A 12092-nucleotide genomic window follows, 5' to 3' on the forward strand; every position below is an offset into this window, starting at 1 on the left:
GGGGACGCTCCTAGTGACCTGACGGACGCACCCTAGAAGTTTCAGAGCCCTCGGGCTACGTTTTGTGGAGTTACGGCCAGTTTAATGAGAGGCTAAATACAGGCTTAATTTCCTATGAAAACATGCCCGCGGATAATCGCGATTTTCCGAAAAAAGGACCCCGAACCCGATTCTGAGATAACCCACTGGGGACGCTCCTAGTGACCTGACGGACGCACCCTAGAAGTTTCAGAGCCCTCGGGCTACGTTTTGTGGAGTTACGGCCAGTTTAATGAGAGGCTAAATACAGGCTTAATTTCCTATGAAAACATGCCCGCGGAAAATCGCGATTTTCCGAAAAAAGGACCCCGAACCCGATTCTGAGATAACCCACTGGGGACGCTCCTAGTGACCTGACGGACGCACCCTAGAAGTTTCAGAGCCCTCGGGCTACGTTTTGTGGAGTTACGGCCAGTTTAATGAGAGGCTAAATACAGGCTTAATTTCCTATGAAAACATGCCCGCGGAAAATCGCGATTTTCCAAAAAAAGGACCCCGAACCCGATTCTGAGATAACCCACTGGGGACGCTCCTAGTGACCTGACGGACGCACCCTAGAAGTTTCAGAGCCCTCGGGCTACGTTTTGTGGAGTTACGGCCAGTTTAATGAGAGGCTAAATACAGGCTTAATTTCCTATGAAAACATGCCCGCGGAAAATCGCGATTTTCTGAAAAAAGGACCCCGAACCCGATCCTGAGATAACCCACTGGGGACGCTCCTAGTGACCTGACGGACGCACCCTAGAAGTTTCAGAGCCCTCGGGCTACGTTTTGTGGAGTTACGGCCAGTTTAATGAGAGGCTAAATACAGGCTTAATTTCCTATGAAAACATGCCCGCGGAAAATCGCGATTTTCCGAAAAAAGGACCCCGAACCCGATTCTGAGATAACCCACTGGGGACGCTCCTAGTGACCTGACGGACGCACCCTAGAAGTTTCAGAGCCCTCGGGCTACGTTTTGTGGAGTTACGGCCAGTTTAATGAGAGGCTAAATACAGGCTTAATTTCCTATGAAAACATGCCCGCGGAAAATCGCGATTTTCCGAAAAAAGGACCCCGAACCCGATTCTGAGATAACCCACTGGGGACGCTCCTAGTGACCTGACGGACGCACCCTAGAAGTTTCAGAGCCCTCGGGCTACGTTTTGTGGAGTTACGGCCAGTTTAATGAGAGGCTAAATACAGGCTTAATTTCCTATGAAAACATGCCCGCGGAAAATCGCGATTTTCCGAAAAAAGGACCCCGAACCCGATTCTGAGATAACCCACTGGGGACGCTCCTAGTGACCTGACGGACGCACCCTAGAAGTTTCAGAGCCCTCGGGCTACGTTTTGTGGAGTTACGGCCAGTTTAATGAGAGGCTAAATACAGGCTTAATTTCCTATGAAAACATGCCCGCGGAAAATCGCGATTTTCCGAAAAAAGGACCCCGAACCCGATTCTGAGATAACCCACTGGGGACGCTCCTAGTGACCTGACGGACGCACCCTAGAAGTTTCAGAGCCCTCGGGCTACGTTTTGTGGAGTTACGGCCAGTTTAATGAGAGGCTAAATACAGGCTTAATTTCCTATGAAAACATGCCCGCGGAAAATCGCGATTTTCCGAAAAAAGGACCCCGAACCCGATTCTGAGATAACCCACTGGGGACGCTCCTAGTGACCTGACGGACGCACCCTAGAAGTTTCAGAGCCCTCGGGCTACGTTTTGTGGAGTTACGGCCAGTTTAATGAGAGGCTAAATACAGGCTTAATTTCCTATGAAAACATGCCCGCGGAAAATCGCGATTTTCCGAAAAAAGGACCCCGAACCCGATCCTGAGATAACCCACTGGGGACGCTCCTAGTGACCTGACGGACGCACCCTAGAAGTTTCAGAGCCCTCGGGCTACGTTTTGTGGAGTTACGGCCAGTTTAATGAGAGGCTAAATACAGGCTTAATTTCCTATGAAAACATGCCCGCGGAAAATCGCGATTTTCCGAAAAAAGGACCCCGAACCCGATTCTGAGATAACCCACTGGGGACGCTCCTAGTGACCTGACGGACGCACCCTAGAAGTTTCAGAGCCCTCGGGCTACGTTTTGTGGAGTTACGGCCAGTTTAATGAGAGGCTAAATACAGGCTTAATTTCCTATGAAAACATGCCCGCGGATAATCGCGATTTTCCGAAAAAAGGACCCCGAACCCGATCCTGAGATAACCCACTGGGGACGCTCCTAGTGACCTGACGGACGCACCCTAGAAGTTTCAGAGCCCTCGGGCTACGTTTTGTGGAGTTACGGCCAGTTTAATGAGAGGCTAAATACAGGCTTAATTTCCTATGAAAACATGCCCGCGGAAAATCGCGATTTTCCAAAAAAAGGACCCCGAACCCGATTCTGAGATAACCCACTGGGGACGCTCCTAGTGACCTGACGGACGCACCCTAGAAGTTTCAGAGCCCTCGGGCTACGTTTTGTGGAGTTACGGCCAGTTTAATGAGAGGCTAAATACAGGCTTAATTTCCTATGAAAACATGCCCGCGGATAATCGCGATTTTCCGAAAAAAGGACCCCGAACCCGATTCTGAGATAACCCACTGGGGACGCTCCTAGTGACCTGACGGACGCACCCTAGAAGTTTCAGAGCCCTCGGGCTACGTTTTGTGGAGTTACGGCCAGTTTAATGAGAGGCTAAATACAGGCTTAATTTCCTATGAAAACATGCCCGCGGAAAATCGCGATTTTCCGAAAAAAGGACCCCGAACCCGATTCTGAGATAACCCACTGGGGACGCTCCTAGTGACCTGACGGACGCACCCTAGAAGTTTCAGAGCCCTCGGGCTACGTTTTGTGGAGTTACGGCCAGTTTAATGAGAGGCTAAATACAGGCTTAATTTCCTATGAAAACATGCCCGCGGAAAATCGCGATTTTCCGAAAAAAGGACCCCGAACCCGATTCTGAGATAACCCACTGGGGACGCTCCTAGTGACCTGACGGACGCACCCTAGAAGTTTCAGAGCCCTCGGGCTACGTTTTGTGGAGTTACGGCCAGTTTAATGAGAGGCTAAATACAGGCTTAATTTCCTATGAAAACATGCCCGCGGAAAATCGCGATTTTCTGAAAAAAGGACCCCGAACCCGATCCTGAGATAACCCACTGGGGACGCTCCTAGTGACCTGACGGACGCACCCTAGAAGTTTCAGAGCCCTCGGGCTACGTTTTGTGGAGTTACGGCCAGTTTAATGAGAGGCTAAATACAGGCTTAATTTCCTATGAAAACATGCCCGCGGAAAATCGCGATTTTCCGAAAAAAGGACCCCGAACCCGATTCTGAGATAACCCACTGGGGACGCTCCTAGTGACCTGACGGACGCACCCTAGAAGTTTCAGAGCCCTCGGGCTACGTTTTGTGGAGTTACGGCCAGTTTAATGAGAGGCTAAATACAGGCTTAATTTCCTATGAAAACATGCCCGCGGAAAATCGCGATTTTCCGAAAAAAGGACCCCGAACCCGATTCTGAGATAACCCACTGGGGACGCTCCTAGTGACCTGACGGACGCACCCTAGAAGTTTCAGAGCCCTCGGGCTACGTTTTGTGGAGTTACGGCCAGTTTAATGAGAGGCTAAATACAGGCTTAATTTCCTATGAAAACATGCCCGCGGAAAATCGCGATTTTCCGAAAAAAGGACCCCGAACCCGATCCTGAGATAACCCACTGGGGACGCTCCTAGTGACCTGACGGACGCACCCTAGAAGTTTCAGAGCCCTCGGGCTACGTTTTGTGGAGTTACGGCCAGTTTAATGAGAGGCTAAATACAGGCTTAATTTCCTATGAAAACATGCCCGCGGAAAATCGCGATTTTCCGAAAAAAGGACCCCGAACCCGATTCTGAGATAACCCACTGGGGACGCTCCTAGTGACCTGACGGACACACCCTAGAAGTTTCAGAGCCCTCGGGCTACGTTTTGTGGAGTTACGGCCAGTTTAATGAGAGGCTAAATACAGGCTTAATTTCCTATGAAAACATGCTTGGGAAAATCGCGATTTTCCGAAAATCGGACCCCGAACCCGATTCTGAGATAACCCACTGGGGACGCTCCTAGTGACATGACAGACGCACCCTAGAAGTTTCAGAGCCCTCGGGCTACGTTTTGTGGAGTTACGGCCAGTTTAATGAGAGGCTAATTACAGGCTTAATTTCCTATGAAAACATGCCCGCGGAAAATCGCGATTTTCCGAAAAAAGGACCCCGAACCCGATTCTGAGATAACCCACTGGGGACGCTCCTAGTGACCTGACGGACGCACCCTAGAAGTTTCAGAGCCCTCGGGCTACGTTTTGTGGAGTTACGGCCAGTTTAATGAGAGGCTAAATACAGGCTTAATTTCCTATGAAAACATGCCCGCGGAAAATAGCGATTTTCCGAAAAAAGGACCCCGAACCCGATTCTGAGATAACCCACTGGGGACGCTCCTAGTGACCTGACAGACGCACCCTAGAAGTTTCAGAGCCCTCGGGCTACGTTTTGTGGAGTTACGGCCAGTTTAATGAGAGGCTAAATACAGGCTTAATTTCCTATGAAAACATGCCCGCGGAAAATCGCGATTTTCCGAAAAAAGGACCCCGAACCTGATTCTGAGATAACCCACTGGGGACGCTCCTAGTGACCTGACGGACGCACCCTAGAAGTTTCAGAGCCCTCGGGGCTACGTTTTGTGGAGTTACGGCCAGTTTAATGAGAGGCTAAATACAGGCCTAATATCCTTTGAAAAAATGCCCGTGCAAAATCGCGATTTTCCGAAAATCGGACCCCGAACCCAGTTCTGAAAAAACCCACTGGGGACGCTCCTTTCAGTTTAATGAGAGGCTAAACACAGACCTATATTTCTATGATAAAATGCCCGTGCAAAATCGCGACTTCCGAAGATCGGACCCCGAACCCGGTTCTAAGAAAACCCACTGGGGACGCTCCTTGTGACCTGATGGACGCACCCTAGAAGTTTCAGAGCCCTCGGGCTACGTTTTGTGGAGTTACGGCCAGTTTAATGAGAGGTTAAATTAAGGCCTAATTTCCTATGAAAAAATGCCCGCGCAAAATCGCGATTTTCCAAAAATCGGACCCCGAACCCGGTTCTGAGAAAACCATCTGGGGACGCTCCTAGTGACCTGACGGACGCACCCTAGAAGTTTCAGAGCCCTCGGGCTACGTTTTGTGGAGTTACGGCCAGTTTAATGAGAGGCTAAATACAGGCCTAATTTCCTATGAAAAAATGCCCGCGCAAAATCGGGAGATTCCGAAAATCGGACCGCGTACATGGTTCTGAGAAAACCCACAGCTCCGGGGGATGGACGAGCTAGCTTACCCAGCGGCATCGTGCTGTTCACGGATGTGGCTGACGGAGCTGACATTGGACGGTCCCTTATTGGAGGAGCTTCGCCTGCAGTGGGCAGACAGGATCCAGGAGACAGAGACTGAACGGACTGCTGGGGAGGCTCAGTCCTGGACCCTATGGAGGTGGAGGCTGGCTGGGCTGGAGAGTGGTGGACGAGTGGTGGACGGGATGTCGTCATCTAATTTCTTATGGACCTTTTTGCACTTTCTATACTCTTTCTTACTTTTGTTTTTTAAATGCTGCGGTGACTCCTGAATTTCCCCTAAGGGATAAATAAAGTATTTTCTATTTCTATTTCTATTTCAAAGGACACAAAATCACAGGGCAAAACAAATGATAGAGCTACTCTGCATTTAATGCTTGATCATATTTAGATTTAACTATGTATGTACACTCTCTAAATAGCCTATAATAAGGGGATACAAACACTTGCTGTTTTATAATACTGGGTGTGAGATTTTCTCAGTGATAGATAGCCTATTATTAATCCAAGATTAACTCGTGCAGCTATTTTTTGAAGCGTGTATCTATTTTGTTACTTTTCATAACCATATTAATTAGAACAACTTCAGCAGTAACAGTGCTTAGCACCGCTTAAGTTCCACATTTTTAATTGTTACCTGGATAGTGTCTGCCTGCAGCAGAGAAGGACTCGGCCAGAGACGTCTGTCTTGCCCTATGAGCAGCAGCACCTGAAGCTGCGCTCTCCTCTTCCGTCCGACTTAAAACACATGCCTCATATTGTGTGTTATGGGACAACTTCAGGTGTTTTATAAGGTTTGTTGTGTTGCCACAACTTCTTACTTTTTTCCCACATATGTCGCACGCTGACTCTTGGCTGTTTATGGAGCTGAAATAGCTCCACACAGCACTCTGTTTACGCTCCGCCATAGCGAGAGTGAGTGATTGAGCGAGAGTGAGTGATTGAGCGAGAGTGAGTGATTGAGCGAGAGTGAGTGATTGGGTGAGAGCGAGCGAGCTTCCGCATTACGCTCTTACCCAGGCGGAAGAAAAAGTAGTTCCCACCATCTATGTCATTGTTCCGAGTCTCGATCGTTAAAATATTTTCCACTTTGTTCCTGTTAATGATATACATAATGTCAAATGACTAAAGTATCAAAAGGATCGATATTTTGATTTGAGAATCAATTTTAGAACCTAGAGATCTGGTATTGGAAGTATCAATATTTCAGTATTGATCCGCACATCACTACCTGTTACTATGATGAATCAACCATTATTATCTGGTATTATATTAATTGGCATAAAAGGCAAGCCTATCTTAATCAGTATCGCAGCCCCTCTGGATCTGTCACCATAATCTGAGTGAAATATCTGTCCAATCCAGTTTTTCTTCAATTTATTATATTCATTATTTTGGAGGTGGGTCTCTTGGAGATACATGATGTCTGAACCTAATGATTTCAAGTGTGCAAAGACCCTACTACACTTGATGGGGTGTTGGATCCCTTTGATATTCCAGCTAATGAATCTTGTTGAGGTTAAACCCTGTGAGTTTATCTTTATATAATGTATAGATGTATAGCTCTATGCCCAGCTGGACCAGTTCAGGCAAAATGTACATCCCCTTTACAATAACAATTGTTGTAAAAAAATATAAGAGCATGTAAGTGTTCCTTGTTAGACAAAAAAGTAAAACCAAAAATAATAAAAAGGCCTTGAAACCCTAAGCTGACCTGTACGAATCCCCAGGTTGCTCTAGCCTCTCCTAACCCTAGGCTAAATCCCGGCATAGTTATACTGGGTCAACACTTAACACTCCACTAGAGCCCCAGAACAAAAGGCAGCAATTGGAGTACTCAATAGTGTTCAAAGTAAGTTAACCATAAATGTAAGTAAACATGACTGGCAAATAGAAAAGAAAAGCAAAATGGGTGGAGATATTCTTTGAGATGTAACCCAGCGCTTGTTCTGGCGTGGAAAAGATCCGCTCCTGGTTGTTATGGGTGATCCTATAGCGAGCCGGGTAGGATACCATATTTAACTCCTTTGAGCTCTCTGAGTTGTTGCCTCACCACGTTGTACGCTGATCGGGCTCTGGCCACCTGTGTAGTATAATCTGGGTAGACGGAAATGGTCATTCCGTCTACCTTGGTCCGCTGCTTCATCCTGGCTTGGCGAAGGATGTCGACACAGTCTTGGAGGTAGTGTAGGCGGGCGTGGCTGGCCTCCCTGTCCTGACGCTGGCTGTAGAGAGTGTGAGTTTAACCTCACGCTTTAACTCTGTAAAATCATCTGTACATGAGGACAGGCTCTTTTCCACTTCAGTTGTAGTGTCTTTTAGCGAGGTTAACTCCTTAGCAACTGAGCTCCGATAGGATTGCAGCTCTGTTTTTACCTTATTTATGTCTCCACGGAGCCCCACCATCTCCTTCTCCAGTGTCTCTCTTATCTCCAATTTGATAATATGACCGATGTCTTCACGTAGCGATGTGAGCAGCTCCCGCCTGAAAGCTTTGGTTGCTAACATCGAGGCCATGTCAGTGGGGGTCGGGCTATCACTCTCCCTCGGGGATGAACTCAGAGGATTAGGCCTCGATGCAGATGAAGCGACGCTACGGGTCTTTTGTGTTTTACCAGCCATATCCCTTCACATAAATGTTTTAGAAATGTTTAACTAGTTGTTAAAGAAATGAAAAAAAATATAAAAATTTGTGCTATTTTAACGTTTTTGGAGAAGAATGTTCTGGAGAGCTCCGACATACGTCTATTCCATAGCCTGCTCACTAGCGCCCCCTCAACCAGTCTTTTTTAAGTCTTAAACGATATCTCGAGACAGTTTACAAAAACATGAACAGGTCTAAACCCGCAAATGTTAATAAAGTTTTAGCAACAGAAACCCAACATCAAGACAAGATAAGGAGTCTTATCTCATCTTAACCCACCATGATTGCAGGATTTTGCAGCATTTAGCAAGTTACAATGGCAAGGAAAAACTTCCCTTTAATGGGCAGAAATCTCAGACAGAACCAGACTCATGTTAGACAGACACCTGCCTCGACTGTGTTAGGTTAGAGAGAGACAGAGGAGAGAGAGTAGGAGAGAGAAGTCTAGAGAGAAAGGGGGGGGGTGACAGAGGGAGACACATGTGAGCGCACACACACACACACACACATAAGCACACACATGCAAGCGCGCGCCCACACACACACACACACACACACACACACACACACACACACACACACACACACACACACACACACACACACACACACACACACACACACACAGACATACTTAAAGAGGTTTCGGTGGTTTATCGAGACACTTTTCCCAAACCAGCCAAGTGGTGGTTTGTGGGGACCTACCTTTCCCTTTGTTCTAGAGAGGTGCAACAAAGAAAAAACAGATCCAAAAAAATCAAGAAAAATTTCTGTCTATTTATAGATGAAATATTGTGAAAGAATCTCAAGCTATGACCACCTTATATTTAACACATCTACCAGGACAACACTGGTTTGACTGGACATTACCCATGCACAAACATATACACACACAGTCAGGACAAAACCCTTGTTTGTGTGGACTACGCTCGTATAACAGGGCACTAACCATACACACAAATATACACACACACACACACACACACACACACACACACACACACACACACACACACACACACACACACACACACAATCAGGACCAAACCCTTGCTTGTGAGGACCACACTGGTTTAACAGGCCACTAACCATGCACACACACCAGGGAAATAAATGTGATGAGAAAAATGTTGATGCGTTCAACACTGCTTCCTGACAGTCCTGAGCTGTATCAGGCAGTTAAAAACATCCATCACTGTGAAGACTCCTGAATACCGCCATGGCCAAACAGAACTGAATTATGATTGGATGTAAAACCATGACATAAAAAAAATACAGGCAACTTACTGTGTATAGACCACCTTCGATGGTCCAGGACCAGGACTGACCTCTGTCATCTCAGCATCACGACCACCCAAGGCTTCCTGTGTGAGCCAATGACAGGACAAAATCTGAAATTTTTTGATGCAAAACCAATTCTTGTTGATTCAACAAACAATATTTGATGACACTGGCCATGTGAGAAGAAATATAAGCTAATATTTCAGCAGGAAAGAAGAAAGACAGGGGTAGTGAGCCTATAATAAATACCTGAAGGGCCAATAACATTTTTTAATATATTGAGCCGAGTTAGTACTTGCCTATTTTGGTGCTGGCTCACTTTCATTGACCTTCAGGTCACTTTGCTCTTCACAAGGTGCTTGAAATAGCAAAGAGAAAATGCACTCTCTTTCAAATACTATCACTTAGAGCCTCTTCCAGTCCCCCAGGTCTGAGGGATCTCCAGGACTCCACGACATCCCCGTGGGTGGGCCAGACACAACACCCAGTGTGGAGGGCCCCCATAAGGAAACACTGGAGCTAAAAACTAAAAGATTAAGACAGGCAGTAATGATGACCGTTAAATGCACAAGACTTAAGATAATATAAATGTAAATAAAAATAAGGGAGCAATTTACAACAATTAAATCTGTTCTTCAAAGAAACCATAAAACGTCTTACAAAGTGATGTGGGAATTGGATCTTAAAGGCAGGTTGTGGGCTTTACTTGGGAGAAAACTCGACCAAGTGTCCTTGCATCAACCAGGGCAAAACTCTCCAGTGTTTCCTCAGATAAAAGCAACTGTCCATATGTGTTAAAAGTCACATTTTAATGTGTTAAAAGACCAGACCTTATATCATCGATTTTACTTCCGAAGTGGTTAGCAAAGTCCTCGCAGAGAGCATCTGTTGGTGCCTCTGAGGGATTTTTAAAATTGGTATTGGTTAAAAGGTCAAAGGTGGAGAAAATAATTTTAGGGTTGTTTTTACCATAGACATTATATGTAGACGCCTCACTGACTGGCACTGCCTATTGGAGCTGACATAGCTGCCAGCCGCCATCTTGGATGGGTCTCACACCACCGCCCCAGTGTGTTTATTATACTGAGAAAGGTGTAGAATGAACTATTATGAGCATAACTCAGCGAATATTTACTCGATTTTCACACGGTTACGTTTGTCACAAACAACAGAAATGTACTAATAACACAGGAGGCGGTCACACATTTTAATACATTCTTTCAAATTTAAATACTTTTTATTGTGCTATTTTTTGTTGTGCAATGAGACAGTACAGTGAGACGGAGAGACAAAATGTATGAGCAACAACATTTTTGTGGTCATATATATATATATATATATATATATATAAATATATATATTCACAATGCCAACTTCACACATATTTTCTAATATAATAATAAAAATAATTCTTATTATTATCATTATAATTATATAATAATAAGTATTTCTTTTTATTACTACTTTATCATAGTAAAATTAATAATAATGATAGCAACATCAGCCACAATGATAATGACATTAAATTCAACTGTAGTATGGCTGCTTATAAGAACAAAGATAAAGAAAAAAAAATAGATTAGAAGTAGAACAACAGTAATATTAATAATTTGTTATAAAAGGGAGAAAAGTCATTTAACACTAGCAGCTGCAGTATAATTATAGTTACTGTAAATGTAAATATATCATAGTAAATAAAACAAAAAAGAAAGTATTAAAGAGTCATAAAAATACACACAGGGTGGAGTATTAACAAGCAGAGGAGGATCAACAGCATCATTTGCTGAGGTGGTAGGTGATATGATGGTAGGGGCAGAGAGGGGCTGTCATCGGTGTGGCTGTGGTTGTATGGAGAGATGCTGTAAAGGGGGCCTTCTCAAGCCAGTGTCACTTGGAAATCTTAAAAATGTGAAGAAGAAGAAAAACACTTGAGATAAAGTGAGAGAGTACCAGCTCCCACTATTAGCATTTTGTCGATAGTCCAATACCGTTAGTTATAATGACATAAAATGATAAATGGGCAATAAAACAAAATTATTGTGAAGTCTTACTTGTGAAAGGTAATCCCATGTGATCTGCTCTCAATAATGTGCTGGTTATAGCAACCGTAGGCGGCACAAAATACCGGTATAATTAATCACTTTGCGCTCAATCCGTTTGTGTCTGCTGCTGGAATGCAGTGAGGAGACCCATCCATTATGGCGGCGACACGCTATGCGGTTCAGTACCTAATGAGGCGTCTATGTATATATGTCTATGGTTTTTACTGTCTGTGATGAGTTTTGACAAATGGGATATTCTTGCCTGTTAGACGGTTTCATTGTAGGATTTGAGTTGTTCACGTAGTATTTCAAAATGAACTGTGAGTTTACTTTTTCTCCACCTTCTCTACGCACCCCTGCATCTTCCTTTTGATTTTTTTTATTTCATCACTTCTCCACGGGGGTTTAGATTTACTTTTTGTGGTTTTAGTTAAAAGTGGAGCCACAGAATCCAGCGTTGTTTTACATTTGCTGTTAAAATTGTCAATAAAATCACAAGGTGCGGGTAAAATTTCAGCAGGACTGTAAAATCTCAATAAAATTTGCAATCACTTTGGAAGTAAGGTAGTGTTTCCTCACTGTTCTCGCTGGGGCCTCCTGGTGATTAAAACTGAGTTAAACATACAATACTCCGGTAGGCTGTGGACTTTAAACCATGCTCAGTTGGTACTAAGGGACCCAACTGAGCGTCTATGTTTACATAATTATGATTCATTACAGTCACA

General features: G+C 44.9%; 1 protein-coding gene across 1 annotated transcript in view; it reads right to left on the reverse strand.

The window, feature by feature from the left end:
* Window positions 1-12092, reverse strand: part of LOC141796179 (NACHT, LRR and PYD domains-containing protein 12-like) — a 600880-nt gene that overhangs the window by 122631 nt on the left and 466157 nt on the right. The gene's annotated exons all lie outside the window — the stretch shown is intronic.

Source organism: Halichoeres trimaculatus, unplaced genomic scaffold (genome assembly GCF_033239565.1).
Source record: "Halichoeres trimaculatus isolate MK-OKI-2021-1 unplaced genomic scaffold, fHalTri1.1 fHalTri1_scaffold_10, whole genome shotgun sequence".
Taxonomy (NCBI): Eukaryota; Metazoa; Chordata; class Actinopteri; order Labriformes; family Labridae; genus Halichoeres; species Halichoeres trimaculatus.